At 41.3% G+C, this 16,571-nt stretch overlaps 1 protein-coding gene across 8 annotated transcripts in view; it reads right to left on the bottom strand.

The window, feature by feature from the left end:
- The window catches only part of LOC148864725 (uncharacterized), a 79,498-nt gene extending 66,515 nt beyond the window's left edge, over nt 1–12,983 (bottom strand). Inside the window, exons 1-3 of one of the 8 annotated variants that reach the window (XM_088976860.1) lie at nt 12,829–12,965; nt 12,656–12,718; nt 10,514–10,603 (exon numbers count right to left, since the gene is read on the bottom strand). The gene's annotated coding sequence lies outside the window, so the exon portion shown is untranslated. Of the gene's footprint in view, nt 1–10,513; nt 10,604–12,655 lie in introns of all 8 variants that reach the window. The other 7 variants (XM_088976864.1, XM_088976865.1, XM_088976862.1 and 4 more) reach the window with 7 other exon arrangements.
- Between the last annotated feature and the right edge of the window lie 3,588 nt (nt 12,984–16,571).

Consider the following 16,571-nt stretch of genomic DNA (forward strand, 5'->3'; position numbering starts at 1 on the left):
TTGCTGATTGGATTGGTTGCCCAGACACTCAAAGATCTACTACAGGTTGGTGTGTTTTCTTGGGAAACTCTCCCATTTCCTGGAAGTACAAGAAGCAATCTACAATATCAAAAATCTTCCATCGAAGCCGAGTATAGAGCCATGTCCTCAGTGTATAGTGAAATTATCTAGAAATGCAAGAAACATGAGCTTCTGCCTTCAGCTCCTTTCTTTGCAAATAGTTTCAGTGCAATTAAGATTGCATCCAATCATGTTTATCATGAGCACACAAAGCACATCAAAGTTGATTGCCAATTCATTTGTGACCTCCTTGCAGTCACCATCTCTCTTCCATGTGTCCTCTGGCCTCCAACTTGCTGACTTATTGACAAAGAATCGGGCCCCGCACATGTTTCTTATGGACAAACTGATGCTTATTCCTAGGCATTAGTTTGAGGGGGAGTGTAGAGATAAAGAGAATTAGTGGAGGGCTATATTTGTAATTTCAGGTTTTCTTCTTGTACATCAGATCCCCTTTATTCTTTTGTACTCTATTACTTGTACATCAAGGATGGATTGGTCCTTTTACTTCAATAAAATAAATACTAATTCTGGGGTGTCGACTGAAACTTTTGACACACCCACCAAACTGTTGTCTTCTTCACAAATCACGATCTAACTCTGACAATATGGGCCTATGCTTATTACGTACTCAATTTCTTGCTGCCTTCTAATGAGGGGCAGTTATGTATTTTCATGCTAAAATTTTGAAATCTCTAATATAAATGTATTTTTAAAGCAGGACAGAATATGTGTTGCTGCCCCTTTCTTCATTCTTTTGTTCTTCACTTCTTCCTCTTCTTCTCTCTTCTCTCTTAACTCCACTTGACTGTTCCTGCCAACATCAAGTGCTCTTGTTTTACTGTTGGGAAGCTTTGAAAAAAAAAAGCCTTAGATCTTCTTGTGGTTTACTGAAAGCTCCTTCTAGGGTTTTTTTCTTGGAAAAGGTCAAGGGAAACCAAGAACAACTCTGCTAGGCCCTACTGGGGCATCATAAGCTTTGTGTGGTCTTTAGACTACTAGAGTGACCTACAAAGGACGGGTCTAGCTACTGGACTTTTAGCAGGAACAGTTCAGGAGAATTTTATAGATCACACAAGTGGAGCAAGTAGTTGTTTCTCTTGCTTCTGGAGTGGAGTTTTCTGCGGGTTTGTGAAGAAGCACAACTGCTTGCTCCATTTTTTCCTGAGTTGCCTAGTTTCTAAGGGTTGAAATGTCCTCTAACACAAGGAAAGTGACCTTAAATGAGAACAGATCAGGTGAGGCTGTTGAGACCCAAACACTCCCTCCAGAACCCACTAGGGGAGTGGACCAGGCCACCACCTATCAGCCATTCACAAGAAGACAGAGGAGACAGGCGACAGAACCCCAGAATTAGTTACACCCAGAGTTGGTTACTCTGCCGCCTGAAGATATTCCACCCATGTTATCTGCCAGAGTTAGTTATCCAGAAATCAGAGGATATTCCCTCTGATATTACACCTGTAGGCCAGCTATATAAGGCCATCATCATATAATGAAAGCAATGAATGATTTTCCCTTAATTTTCTTCTCCCTGAGTCCAGTTTATTCCTTCCCTCCCTTCTCTCTTTTCTCTCCATCTTCTGTTTCAGGAGGTCAAGCCTCCCTCGAAGAGGTTTCCGAGGTGAGTGGAAACTCACCAAGTTGGTATCAGAGCCAAACTGCAGACCAGCTATGCCGCAGACAAGATCCTCTACCATGGAAGATAGAGTCGACCAACTTGAGATTGGGTTCCACCAGGTACTGAATGAACTCAGGGATCTCAAGGTGGTCATCTCTAACCTCGTCTCCCAACAACAATCCGGCGAGACCAGTCATCCAGCAAGGGCTGACGCCTCTGTTTCTGGTAGCCAAGGAACAGGGCGTTACCGGAAAGGCTACTAAAATCAATTTTCCCAACTATTCCGGTGGAGATCCCATTCCTTGGATTTTCAAAGCAGAGAGATTCATCGAGTACCATGAAACCCCTGCATACCAGCATGTCGCCATTGCCTCCATTCACCTAGAAGGAGACGCTATTCTCTGGCTCTAGTGGTATCGACAAACCCATCCTCAGGTAACTTGGGCGGAGTTCACGGAAGCCCTATGCATCCATTTTGGGCCGACGGCGTTCGTGGATTACGACAAACTCCTCACTCGACTAAAACAGACTGGGACGGTAGCAGGCTACCAGCTCGAGTTCGAAAGAATGGCGACCAGGGTACATGGATGGCCGGAGAAGGCCTTGGTAGGGTGTTTTGTGGGAGGTCTCAGAGAAGACATCCGCCTGGAAGTGAGAGCTCTTCGACCAGTGACAGTCATGGCGGCGGTGGGTATGGCTCGCCTGCAAGAAGAGAAGATTGATAGTATGCGCGGAACCAGCAAACCATCCTACCCGAATGTGAGGGCTCCCCAGCGGGCCGAACAGCAACCCATGAAACAAGTTGGGGATTCTCAGAAGCCCATTTTGCCCAGGCCCATTGTGCCCTTCAAGCACCTCTCGTGGGCTGAGATGCAGGCCCGATGCGAGAAGGGCCTCTGTTACAATTGTGATGACAAGTTTGGATCGGGCCATAAGTGCAGAGTCCAACGAGTGTTTCTCCTTCAGACAGAGGAAGAACCAGAAGAAAACGTAGAAGATTGTGAACTGATCTCAGTTGAACCTTAACCTGTTGGAGCCGAGATCTCCTTACACGCCCTCATGGGCCTCAACCCTCTTCAGTCCATGCGAGTAGAAGGAAGGTTGGTGGGCCGACCTGTGATGATCTTGATTGACAGTGGCTCTACCCTGAATTTCATCACTTCCCGATTAGCAAGGCAACTAGGTATGTCTATACAACCCACTCCTCCACTCTTTTCAATCTATGTGGCTAATGGAAGTCAGATGTCATGTGATGGTGTGAGCAAGAAGGAAAAGATCCTTATACAAGGTCACTATTTCATGGTAGATCTCCACCCATTGGATTTCTCAGGGGCTGATATTATTCTGGGAATTCATTGGTTACGTGGCCTAGGGCCTGCACTGTGTGATTGGGCCAAAATGACAATGGACTTTTATTAGGATGGTCAGACTTGCCATCTACAAGGGGTGCAGCCTCCGAGTCCCCAAGGTAATATTGTAGCTTCCATGTTACGGGCCTCCAAGGATATTGGACAGCCCTTATTTATGCACTTAGGCATGCAACCCACAGTTCCAACTCTAAACAATCAAGGTACCAACCCACGGAAGCCCAACACGAGGCACTAGGATCGATACTCGATCAGTTTGGTGATGTCTTCAAGGAACCAAGCCAATTACCTCCACCCTGGGCCCATGACCATCAGATACCCCTCTTACCAGATTCTAAACCGGCCAATGTGAGACCATATAGATACCCCTATTTCCAGAAGCTAGAAATTGAGAAGGTGGTAAGAGAGCTAATGAACAAAGGGCATATACAGACCAGCACCAGCCCATTTTCATCCCCTGTACTCCTAGTAAAAAAGAAGGATGGTAGTTGGCGGTTTTGTGTAGATTATCGAGCCCTGAATCAGATTACAGTAAAGGACAAGTTCCCGATACCCCTCATTGATGAACTGCTGGACGAGTTAGGAGAAGCACAGGTGTTCTCCAAACTGGACCTGCGATCCGGGTATCATCAGATCCGGGTTCACCAGGCCGACATCCATAAGACTGCCTTCAGAACCCATGATGGCCATTATGAGTTTCTGGTTATGCCGTTTGGGCTCACAAACGCCCCCTCCACCTTCTAGGCCCTCATGAATGACATTTTCAGGCCTTTCTTAAGGCAATTTGTTTCAGTATTCTTCGATGACATTCTGGTTTACAACAAGGATTGGGGCACCCATATGGAACATCTGAGACTTACCCTCATCACTCTAAGGGAACATCAATTACATGCCAAAATGACCAAGTGTTCTTTTGGACAAAAACAGATACAATACTTAGGCCATGTGGTTGCAGCAAGGCGAGTCATGGCAGACCCAGAAAAGATAGATGCCATCCAAAAATGTCCCAAGCCCACTACTGCAAAGGCTCTCAGGGGTTTCCTTGGGCTTATCGGGTATTATAGGCATTTCATGAAGGGGTATGGGCTCATGGCCGCCCCTCTAACGCGTCTGTTGAAGAAGGATTCTTTCAGCTGGGCTGATGAGGTCCAACAGGCCTTTGAAGACTTGAAGATAGCAGTTTCGAGCCCTCCAGTCCTTACTCTTCTGGATTTCACCCAACCCTTTGAGATTGAGTGTGATGCCTCAGGTGCAGGGGTGGGGAAAGTCCTGATGCAGAAGGGACAGCCCATTGCTTACTTCCGCAAGGCCTTATCAGCCGCCCACCAAAACCTGTCCACTTATGTCAAGGAGATGATGGCAATGGTAATGGCAGTCCAGAAATGGTGTACATACCTATTGGGACGCCAATTTATCATAAGGTCAGACCATCGAAGTCTGAAGTATATAGCAGAACAAAGAGTGCACACCTCGGAGTAGCAAAAGTGGATTAGTAAACTGATGGGCTTTGACTACCGAATAGAGTATAAACCTGGGCCCGCCAATAGGGTGGCTGATGCCTTATCGCGGGTAAAGGAGCTGGCCCAGCTAACCTACTCACAGCCCAGTTTTCCCTTGTTTGAAGCCATACGGCAAGAAGCAAGGTCTGATCCGCAACTGCAAGACATTAGGGAAAATTTGAGGCAGAACCCTTCCCAGGTTGCAAGGTACCAAATTGTGGGACCAGACCTCTTCTTTAAGGGCCAGTTCGTGATTGCTCCAAATTCCAGCCACAAAATTGAACTATTGAAGTTGTTTCATGATTCCTCTTTGGGAGGACATTCAGGAGTGCTAAGGACTCTAAAGAGGCTCAGCAGCCACTACCATTGGGTAGGAATGCGTAAGGACGTGTTACACTATGTATCCGAATGCCAAACCTGTCAACAACAGAAATACACCTCACAGTCTCCCGTAGGCCTCCTACAACCCCTCAAGATTCCAGAGGAAGTATGGGAAGACCTCTCCAGGACTTCATCACCGGGCTTCCCCGTTCTTTAGGGAAGGAAGTTATCATGGTAGTAGTTGATCGTCTCACCAAGTATAGCCATTTCTCTGCCCTGCCTCACCCTGACACCGCAGCAACGGTGGTGACATCTTCATACGGGACGTCACAAAATTGCATGGGACACCAAGATCCATTGTCTCGGACCGTGACCCTGCCTTCCTGAGTTCATTCTGGAAGGAATACTTCCGATTGCAAGGAATCCAACTGCACCCATCCACAAGTTACCACCCCCAGACGGATGGACAGACTAAAGTTCTTAATCGGTGCTTAGAAGCCTACCTGAGGTGCTTCATAGGGGAGAAGCCCAAACAGTGGGCTCACTGGCTTCCATGGGCAGAATACTGGTACAACACAACTTATCAGTCAGCAGCAGGAATGACACCCTTCAAGGCTCTATATGGCAGAGAACCTCCTCCCATATTACCTTATGAATTTGGGTCGGCTAAGGTGGCTGAAGTAGAGACTCGCCTACTAGCAAGAGATGAGATCCTTAGACTGCTCAAGGCCAATTTGGCTAAAGCCCAGCAAAAGATGAAGGCCTACTATGACTCTCACCACCGCCCACTAGAGTTTCAGGTAGGTGATTCTGTCTACCTTAAGCTCCACCTTACCGCCAGGTCTCAGTGATGAGACGGGCTTGGCACAAGCTAGCTCCCAAATATTATGGGCCCTATAAGGTGCTAGAGAGAGTGGGCCTTGTTGCTTACAGATTGAACCTCCCTACTACCTCGAAGCTACACCCAGTGTTTCACATCTCACTTCTCAGGAAAGTTGTGGGGAATCATACCCCTATCTCACCAAACTTACCCCAATTTATAGATGAAGGGGACATTTACACGGAGCCTATCAAGATTGTGGATTTCCGATGGGTTCGACGAGGAGGGCAGGTTGTGCCAGAAGCCAAGGTTGAATGGGCCGAACTGCCTCCAGAAGAGGCCACATGGGAACCTTATCTAAGGCTGAATGAGAGGTTTCCCAACCTAGACCTTGAGGGCAAGGTCAGTGCTAAGGGGGGAGGAACTATTGAGACCCAAACACTCCCTCCAGAACCCACTAGGGGAGTGGACCAGGCCACCACCTATCAGCCATTCACAAGAAGACAGAGAAGACAGGCGACAGAGCCCCAGAATTAGTTACACTCAGAGTTGGTTACTCTGCCACCTGAAGATATTCCACCCATGTTATCTGCCAGAGTTGGTTACCCAGAAATCAGAGGATATTCCCTCTGATATTACACTTGTAGGCCAGCCATATAAGGCCATCATCATATAATGAAAGCAATGAATGATTCTCCCTTAATTTTCTTCTCCTCGAGACCAGTTTATTCCTTCCCTCCCCTCTCTCTTTTCTCTCCATCTTCTGTTTCAAGAGGTCAAGCCTCCCTCGAAGAGGTTTTCGAGGTGAGCGGAAACTCACCAGAGGCTACAACATGGAGAACCCATGCTTTGCTAGCCTTCAAATTACATTTACAAATGCTAAGTTGGATGAATACAACTTCAAGGAATGTCTGTTCCAACAAAACTTCACATTACAAGCCGTGGAATGCTGGGATATATCAATGGACAAGTCAAAGAACAAAGCATTTGCCGACCTACCCACCTAATGACAGTTAATGTTCATATTTCTTGTTAACCACTTAGGTTCTTTAAGAGACCTCTGTAACACCAAACCACGAAGTCCAAATCTGCCAGCCACCCCATAACAACTTTAGAGTCTCCTACAATTATTAGATTTTCAACACCCAATTGATTTGCAATTTGAATAGCTTGTAAGGCTGCTAATGGTTCAGCCCTATTATAGTCTCACAAACCCACTGGACCAGAGAATAAGGCTAACATGTAGTACTTATCTCTCAATACCCCTCTTATTCCAAAAGGTCCTAGGTTACCCTGATTATTTCCACCAAAATTCAACTTTACACTTCCTTTAGGAGGAGGATCCCACTTTGCATAAACCCTATCTTTCTTGGAAGAGCTAATTGCCACAACTAACCAACTCCTCCAAAAGTCATCAAAAGAAAAGCATTGGAAAAATAATTTGATTTGATAGTAGGGAGAAAGAAGAGAGAAAGAGAGTGTTCTTAGTGAGAATAGAAGAAGAGAAAGAGAAGAAGAGATGGGGAGAAGCCAATAATGATCTAACTGCTCCACTCATTATTGTATATACTCAAAAAAGATTAATTACAAAGACTAATATGCTCAATAACACAAACTAATGATTATAAATAAGAAAATCATATGAAAATATTGAAAATCAACACTCTCCCTCAAGTCAGGAGTAAATTTCACGCATTCCCAACTTGCATAGATCATGTTCAAGCTTATTTCTTGCAACTCTTTTTGTGAGAACATCAGCTAGTTGTAAATCAGATGCTACATATGGTAGGCACACTTCTCCAGATGTTACCCTTTCTCTTATGAAATGTCTATCCACCTCTCTATGCTTTGTTCTTATCATGTTGAACTGAATTATAAGTAATGCTAATTGCTACTTGATTATCACTGTACAACATCATAGGTTCTTCTACATCAACTCCAATCTCTCCTAATAAAGACTAAACCTAAAGAAGTTCTGAAACACCATGTGCCATAGCTCTATATTCAGCTTCTGCACTTGACCTGACTACAACTGATTGCTTCTGACTCTTCCATGAAATCAACTCCAACAAGAGTGCACAATTCTAATGTTGATCTCCTATCATCTAGGCACCCTGCCCAATCAGCATCTATGTAAACCTCTAGCTTCAAATGTCCATGGTCAGCAAACAATATCACATATCCCTCTACCTGGATGTCCTTTCAAATAAACAAGAATCCTATCAATTGCTTCCTAGTGTTGAACTCGTAGGGCATGTATGTACTGACCCACCACACTAACTACATAGGAGATATTTGGTCTTGTTATCACAAGTATAACAACCAGCCCACTAATCCCTGATACCTCCCAACATCCTTTACTAACTCACTACTGTAGCATTAATTTTGTGATTTTAGACAATGGGTGTTGACTAGTTTAATCCTAAGTTTTTTTGTCTCTTGTAAAAGGTCCAACACATACTTTCTCTAGGAAATGAAGATCCTGTATTTAGACCTTGCCACCTTAATGCCTAGAAAATACTTTAGCTCCCCAAGATCCTTAATCTTAAACTACCGGCGTAAGTTTTTCTTCAATGCATCAATCTCACTTAAGTCATTTCCTATGACTACAGTGTCATCAAGGAGGGTTTAAGTTTTTGTTTAGGGGTGGGTTTGGATGCTTTTTCTCTCATGGAGATTTTTTTGTTTGTTTTCTTGGCTTGTGCTTGAGATTGTTATGAGAAAAGCTTTTAAGTTTTGTTAGTTTTGGTTTTGTGTGTTTAGTATGGGACTCTTGAGATCTTTGTTGGGTTTTGGGTGTTTGTTTCCTCTTTGGGTGATGTCTTATCACCTTCCTACTGTATTCTTTTTCTTTTTTCTAATGAATTTTTATCTTATTCTTCAAAAAAATGTCACCTACATATACGATCAACACTAACACCAATGATCCCCTTCTCTATAAAGTTTTATCAGATTGGATTTTGAGTATAACCAAACATAATTAATGCACTTCTAAACCTGTCAAATCAAGCTTTGGGTGATTGTTTGAAACCATATAATGACTTCTTCAATATGCATACCTTTCCTTTAGCCATATCATTGTAAAAACTAGCTAGAATGTTCATGTACACCTCCTGCAAATCTCTAATTCCATTAAGAAAAGCATTTTTCACATCAAGTTGGAAGAGGGACCAAGAGTAAGCAGTTGCTAGAGATAAGAGGATCCAAACTGAACCCATCTTGGCTACCGGTGCAAAAGTCTCCAAGTAGTCTATCCCATAAGTTTGAGTGTACCCTCTTGCAATAAGCCTTGCCTTGTACATTTCGATGCTTCCAACAGCCTTGTACTTCACAATATAAACCTATCTACAACCATTAGATATATTCGCAATTTCTCATCTCTGATTTTTAATCAAGGTTTCCATTTCCTCACATAGTTGTCTTCCACTCAGGTTTGGAGAGAGCCTCACTAATAGCCTTGAGCATAGACACAAAGTCAAGAGAACAAAGGAAGGCTCAGTAGGAGGGAGATAACTCGTTATAGGAAAGATGACATAAGATACAATGGGTTGTGAACTTTCTTTGCTTCCCCTTTCGAAGTGCAATAAGAAGGTCTAGATAATCTGCAATGGTGTTAGGAATAAGGGCGGTAATATCAATAGAAACTGAAACATCAGATGGAGCAAAAGACATGTCTAGGTCTGTGTTAGTCGAACCTGGAATCTCAAATAAATTGATGTGAAGTGGCATAGGTTCCTCTGATGTGGAATCAACCTCCATGTGCTGCATAGGTGCTGTTAAAAACTGAGAAGTAGGACATAATGGAGCAGGTAGAGTGGGTGGAACAGGTGGATCAGATGCTAGAGTAAGCAAAGGAGATAGAACAAGAAGTGGTGTGGGTTGCTCATTTCCTCCCCCAAAACACTCCCCCTAAGAAAAATTCCTTGAAAAGAAGGGTATAGACTCAAAGAAATTGACATCCATGGTGACATACCGACTTCCTGACACTGGATCATAACAACAATACCACTTTTGGTTTCTTGCAGACTTGAGGAATACACACTTCTTTGCTTTAGGGTCCAGTTTCGAGCAGTGAGGACTAAGGATATGGACAAAGCATACACACGAGGGTACCCGATTAATCAAGAAGACTATTGTGAGAACTACAACACCCCAAAACCGAACTAGAACTATGGAACTCACCATCATACATATTGTCACTTCCACAATATGTTTGTTCTTCCTTTCTACTACACCATTCTGTTGTAGAGTATATGTGCAGTTGCTCTAATGGACTACTCCATGCTCTAATAAATACAATGTCAGGTTTTTCTCAAAGTATTCCCTAACATTATCTAATCTGAACACCTTCACTCGTACTCCAAACTGCGACAACACCATTTGATGGAACTGTTGTACTAAAGAAGATACCTCATCACAAAATCTCATCAAATATACCCAAGAATACCGTGAATAGTCATCCACAAACAAAAGAAAATAATGGTAGCCACCCATAGAAGGAACATGGTACAGTCCCCAAAAATTAGTATGAATAATGTAAAAAACTTAAGAACATCTTTTATTACTTGCCTTAAATGAATGCATCTTCCCAAATATTAGTATGAATAATGTAAAAAACTTAAGAACATCTTTTATTACTTGCCTTAAATGAATGCCTACAATGTCTTCCAAGAGGATAACCATCACACTCCAAACTGAACAACTTAACATACTCAAACAGTTTTGGAAACAAAAAACGCAAAGACCCAAAAGACAAATGCCCTAACCGACTATGCCAAAGCATAATCTAACCCACTAACTCTAACTCATTACTCCTGATACTGACATGATGGCTTTGATGACCGGGGAAAACATCGAGAAAGTAGACTCCATTAATCTTGCATCCACTCTTAATTGTCCTCTTTGACTCCAAATCCTGCAAAACACAATGGTTAGGAGAAAAGATTACTAAACAATTCAAACTTTTTTGTCAAACTACTTACAGACAAAATGTTAGCACTTAATCTAAGAACACCAAGTACAGAAGGCATGGTAATGGTATCAATTATTTTGACAGACCCTATGGGAACATGAGAGTTGTCAGCTGTAGAGACTCTATCTCTACCAAAGCAGAGGTGGTATGAGAAGAAGATGGTGGAAATATTGGTCATATGTTCTAAGGATCCTGAATCTATAATCTAGGGAGGTCCCCCCTTACCTATAGTGAAGGCATAATTTGCAACGGCATATAAACTGCATGTATGTGCAAATGAAGTAGAATGATTAGCTCCTGGACCACTTGCACCTTGCTATCCACCTGTGAAGAGTTAGAACTAGTTGTATTTCTCTGACTCAAAAACTATCCATATCTTTCCAATTCAGCCCTAACTGCAACTACCACAACTGACTCTAAATAAACTGTAGTAGGTGGTCCAGATAAATCACAAATCACTGTCATATTAGCATTCCCTTTCTTGTTTCCGAGCCAACTTGGTATAAGGTGCGAGTGCAGCTTCCAATAGGTATCTTTGGTATGCTTAGGCTTCTTACAGTAGTCACGGATCAAGTTCTTCTTGTCCTCCTTCCTAGCATCACTACCACCCTTATCCCCACCTAGCTTAGGTTTCACTATATTGACCATAGTCGACACTCAAGGTTTAAGTTTCTTATCATCACATTCCTCCTACTCTCTTCAGACACAAAGACATATCCTTGAGAGAGAGTTACACTATCACAGGAGAGAACATACTATCGTGCAATGTCATACTCTGTGTTGAGTCCTGCTAGAAACTCGAACACTATTTTTTCTTCTCTACCATCTTTTTTAAGTGGTTACATCTTTACTACTCTCCCAACCCACAATCTCCAAATGATTTATCTCTTGCCATAAGATTTTGAGGGCTGAAAAATAAATTACAACATATTTATCTACCTGCTTAGTAGCAATCACTTGATTCATCAACTGGTAGGCCCTAGCAACTAGTGTTATGCATCTTCATTCTTCTTAAGTGAGGTTTGGGTTGGGTCAAGATGGTCAGTCTCAACTCTAACCCAACCCAAAGCTAAGTCAGGTTCATACTTTTCAACCCTAACCTAACCTAAACTTCAACCCAACCCAATCCTAGCTTTTTGCACTGCACTTGGGATAACCCATCCCAAGTCGCAGCCCTAAGAACACTTCTACTCATTACATTGACCTTTTCAATTGCAATTAGAGGGGTTCTGCACTAAGAATTTGCAAAAAAGAAAATTTCATCCAAAACACAAAATCAAAATGTACCTAATGAATCTAAAGAAAATAAGAAAATCCTAAGCAAAGCAGAAAAAAGAATAAAGCATATGGTTTTCATGAAAATTAACATAAAGTCCACACACGAGCAGGAGAAGATGAAAACTTTAAACCAATGTTCTAAAAATCCGACGCATGATGCCTATCAAAAAAAATGCTGAAGCGTGATGAGGCATTCCACTACCCGGATACATGATGGGTAGTTTAGAGCGCAAGGAGGTGAAAGCCTCAAGCATGTATTTTCTATAGTTATAGTTCCAATTTTTAATAATAAGACATCATATTCGAATAAAAACATATACTTCAGGAATTTGTCTTTCTTTTCAACTAATAGATTTGAAGTCAGGAGTGGTTTTTTTCGTAAATAAAATAATCAAGGATCTTTGATTAATTGTTGACGTTATTACATCTTTGATTGTGTGCGTACAAAGAAAAAATTATAATGAACCAAAGGTCCATTACTGGCTCAGGGCAGCAATAAGAACAGTAACATCATGAAGTAACAAGATGATATGGTAATAACTGATTACTAACTCTGTTAAGAAGTATTTAAAGTTAAGAATTGACCCTTTCACCCTTTTTTGGTAAACCATCTTGTTTCGGAACTGTCATTTGATTAGTTGTTTTTATTTTTATTTTTATTTTTAAAAAAGAGCGCAGCGAAGTAATCAATTAGTATTTAGTAGCCAGAGCACATACCTTTAGTCGCAGGTTTTGTGGTTGAACTTCAAATACATAACAGCAGGTTTCGGTCTATCTCGTCTATCCAAGAACAATTCGGTACAGAGTCCACAAAGAATAAGAAAAGGAAAACAATAATAAGAACAAGAAGAAGAACAAAACTAGAGCTGTAAGCCTGTAAATGATTGAACCTAAGGTAATGGTGATCGGCAGCTTGAACAGGCCAGCAGTAGCAGCGTCGAGTGGCTTGCCCTAGCTTAGCATTTTTAATTACTTAAAAGAAACCCTGAACGTTTGAAAAATGGTTAAAGAATCCTTCAAATTTCACAACCTCCTTAAAATACCCTTGAATTTTCAGAAATATGATACATACTACCCATCATTTAGTTATCCGTCACAGTCCATTTCCAAGTAATATCACGTGACATTTTAAGCTTTTGAAAACCCAATTTTGACCTCACAATCGACTTTATCCTTCAGCTCAAATCAACTATGTAACGAATTTGGCCTATGCAGCTGTGCTCAGTTTCTCGCAAGTCCTTTGGGTACAGCTTTTGTTATTTATCTTCAAAAATGGTTGATAAACATTTTTTTAGGATTTATTGACAATTATACGTCATTAAGCATTGCCATTAGACGTTATATAAGTGGAATAGTAAATAAATATTTAACCATTGGGGGAAGTATTGGGAATGGCAATAGGGCGGGGCGGGGCGGGGCGGGGCGGGGGCGGAGAGCCTCTCCTCATCCCTGTCCCCGTCCCCGCTAATGGGGACAAGGTTATCCCCATTCTCGTCTTCACGGAGAATCCCATTTCCTGTAGTTTTTTATAATGCTAATCATTTTTTTAATTTATTTAAAAAGTAAAAATAAAATAATTAAAATTTACAATTCTATTAGAAAAGATTCAAACATACTCAACCATACTTTTTAAAATATTAATATATAGTTGTATGTGTACATACATACATATATAACATATGCATGGAGAGTGCTCTCCCTATCCCCAATGAGGAAAATCATCCCTATCCTAACCCCATTCAAGGTGAATCCCCATGAAGATTGGAGAAATGAGAAAAATTGCCATCTTTAGGATGTGTTAAAATAGAGCTTCTCCTAACAACTAAGGTACACAAAAATCAAGACCAAAATTTATCAATACCTGTGTGTTTGAGATAATAGGACAAATACTGATTTGGTAATGAATAACACCATTTATCAAATAAATGAAATGAATAGCCTGTTGAGCCCTAGAGAAAGCTGAGTTTCTCCCGGCCCTACTGATCCAAATTCCAAAGGATAACATATCTGATCCACAAGGCACATATGTTGTACTAGTTGCGCAAAAGGCATAGCCAACCCTATAATATGTTTGTACACACTAATTTGAGTGACTATTCCACCATTGCTTCTACTCACCCACACACTTCCACATCCCCTGTGATTCTTACCCCTGCAACTTACTAAAAACAGCTGCACCTGTATATCTTGTTGGGACTTTTTCTCCCTCTAATCTGACAGAATAGCTTCTCCACCGGTTGCACCACCTCTGCTTCACATGTCCTCTAATTAACACCAATAACCATTAAATGCATCATCCCTCTCAGTCTAAAAAGGTAGGAAAAGATTGTAAAAAAAACGCCAAGAAAGAGCTCTTCGATCTTTAGTGAAGAATAGAAATCATTTGCAAAGAGAGCTTCTAATTTCTTCGATCTTTGGCCAAGGCTACAAATCAGGTTTTATTCTTTTAGCACTACAAACTTGGAAAGTTCAGTGATGAGTCGCAGGTATTCATCAATTTTGGGGTTCCACAAGAAGAAGAAGAAACCATTTCTTGCAAATGTCTTGTGCTTCTCTTTGATCTGTAACTGTTCCTTATGCTCAGTTTGGAAGGAGTATAAATGTAAATATCTATGGTACAAATATATATAAAATAATACAAAATATAAGGTTTAAGACTCAGTTTGGAAGAAGTACAAATACAAATACATAGAGTGTAAAACTTTATATTTTGTATCATTTTGTATGTATTTATACTATACATATTTGTATTTATACTCCTAAACTGAGCCTTATTAGCATCTTCCCACTTTCATTTCCTCTATCCTCTTTATTGATTTGTATGGTCAAATATTTTTATTATTTATTATTTTGTTTTTAAAGTTTGAAAAATGGGATATTAGGAATTAATGGGGCCAACGGGCCATTTAATATGTTAGCACAGAGTTCACATCTCTGCCTCACAAGGGGCTGCCCCACAGCACATCTCCGCTGTGTATTGGAAACATCTCCCGATAATAATACCAGAACTGATGATATCATTATCGAGAGATGTTTCTAATATACGACAGGGATGTACTGTGGGACATTATGGGGCAACCCCTTGTGGGGTGGAGATGTGAACTCATAAGGAGTTCACTACGGCTACGGCATACAGGAACAGGAATCCGACTACAGCAAATCCGAACTCATCCCACTGTCTCACAGCATTTGCAGCCGCATATCAGGACTTGTAATTTATGGGAGATAATTCCAATGCACGTCACCAATATACTGTTATTCTCTGAGGAGCAAATCTGCATTCCGATGTAACATTCAAGTTGTAATTGATGCCCTCACTCTTATTTGGCCCCAAACACCATGCTTGCTTCTTGCTGCAGGTTGGGAGATCGATAAATGATGGACCAGAATCTTCAGAAAAACTGAGATTATTGCATCCGTGTGAAATGTGGCCCTTGGGCAATTTCTTCATGAGGTAGTAAGGATTCATGTTCATCATCCTTTACGAGCCTATGCTCAGTTTGGAAATAGTATAAAACTATAAATACAAATATGTAGAGTGCAGTTGTATTCTTTCAAATTGAGACTAAGGCTCAGTTTGGAAGAAGCACAAATACAAATGTATAGAACATGAAACCTTGTAGTTTGTATTATTTTATATGTATCTGCACAGCACATATTTGTATTTTTACGAACGACTACATATATACATGATTGAAACAAAGGCATGCGAATTACAGAAATTGGGCTTCAAAAGACATAAGAATGGTAAACGTAGGATGGAACTGGTAAGGTTTTCAAAACCGGACTGGATCTGATGATCGGATCGGAAAATCGGGAATCTGTCATTTGACCGGTTCCGTTTTCCCCCCAAACCGCTTTTTTGTTCAAAACTGTTGATTTTGATCTGTAAATTGCTGAACCCGCCGGTTGACAGAAGGAAGAAGAAGAAGAGGAAGAAGAAGAAGAAGAGGAAGAAGAAGAAGGGGCGATCTTCACTGGTGATGTTGACAGCGACAATGACAATGAGATGTTTTTCCCCAAAACCCTTTCACATCTCTCTCTCTCTCTCTCTCTCTCTCTCTCTCTCTCTCTCTCTCTCTCTCTCGGATCTCAATGATCTTAGATCTGAGATCTCATCTTAATCCCTCCCCCATCTCTCAATCTTACCTTTTCTCTTTAATTCTCCCACAAAAAAATTAAATAAATTTTTATTAAACCTTGAACCGCTGCCTGGATCGAAGGTTTAGCAGTTTGATCGCCTGAATTAGCAGTTCTCTAACCAACTCAAAGTTTTTTTTTTCAAAAAGAGGTCCAGTCCAAAATCGAACCCAGAGATATGACCGGTTCTGGGTCAAGCGGTCTGATCATTTGGTCTGATCCGATTTCCAAACAATGGTTCATCTTCCTCTCTTTCTTCTCCCTTCTTAAAAAGGTTTTGGATGTAGATCTGAAATAGCCACCAAATATAGAAATAACGAACAAAAGGCAAGAAGTCCAGTTAAAAAGTAAATGGCCGGTCGTCCCCCTTTGACCCTTCTAAGAAGACATGACATATGAACTAACAAAAACCATGGATGAAAAGAAAAATACAAACATTTGAATGTATTAGACTTCACAAATGTTCTTTGTTTCCTCATTTTTAAGGGTTATC

Source organism: Nelumbo lutea, chromosome 3, assembly GCF_056320005.1.
Source record: "Nelumbo lutea isolate HS-2025 chromosome 3, American lotus-T2T, whole genome shotgun sequence".
NCBI lineage: Eukaryota > Viridiplantae > Streptophyta > Magnoliopsida > Proteales > Nelumbonaceae > Nelumbo > Nelumbo lutea.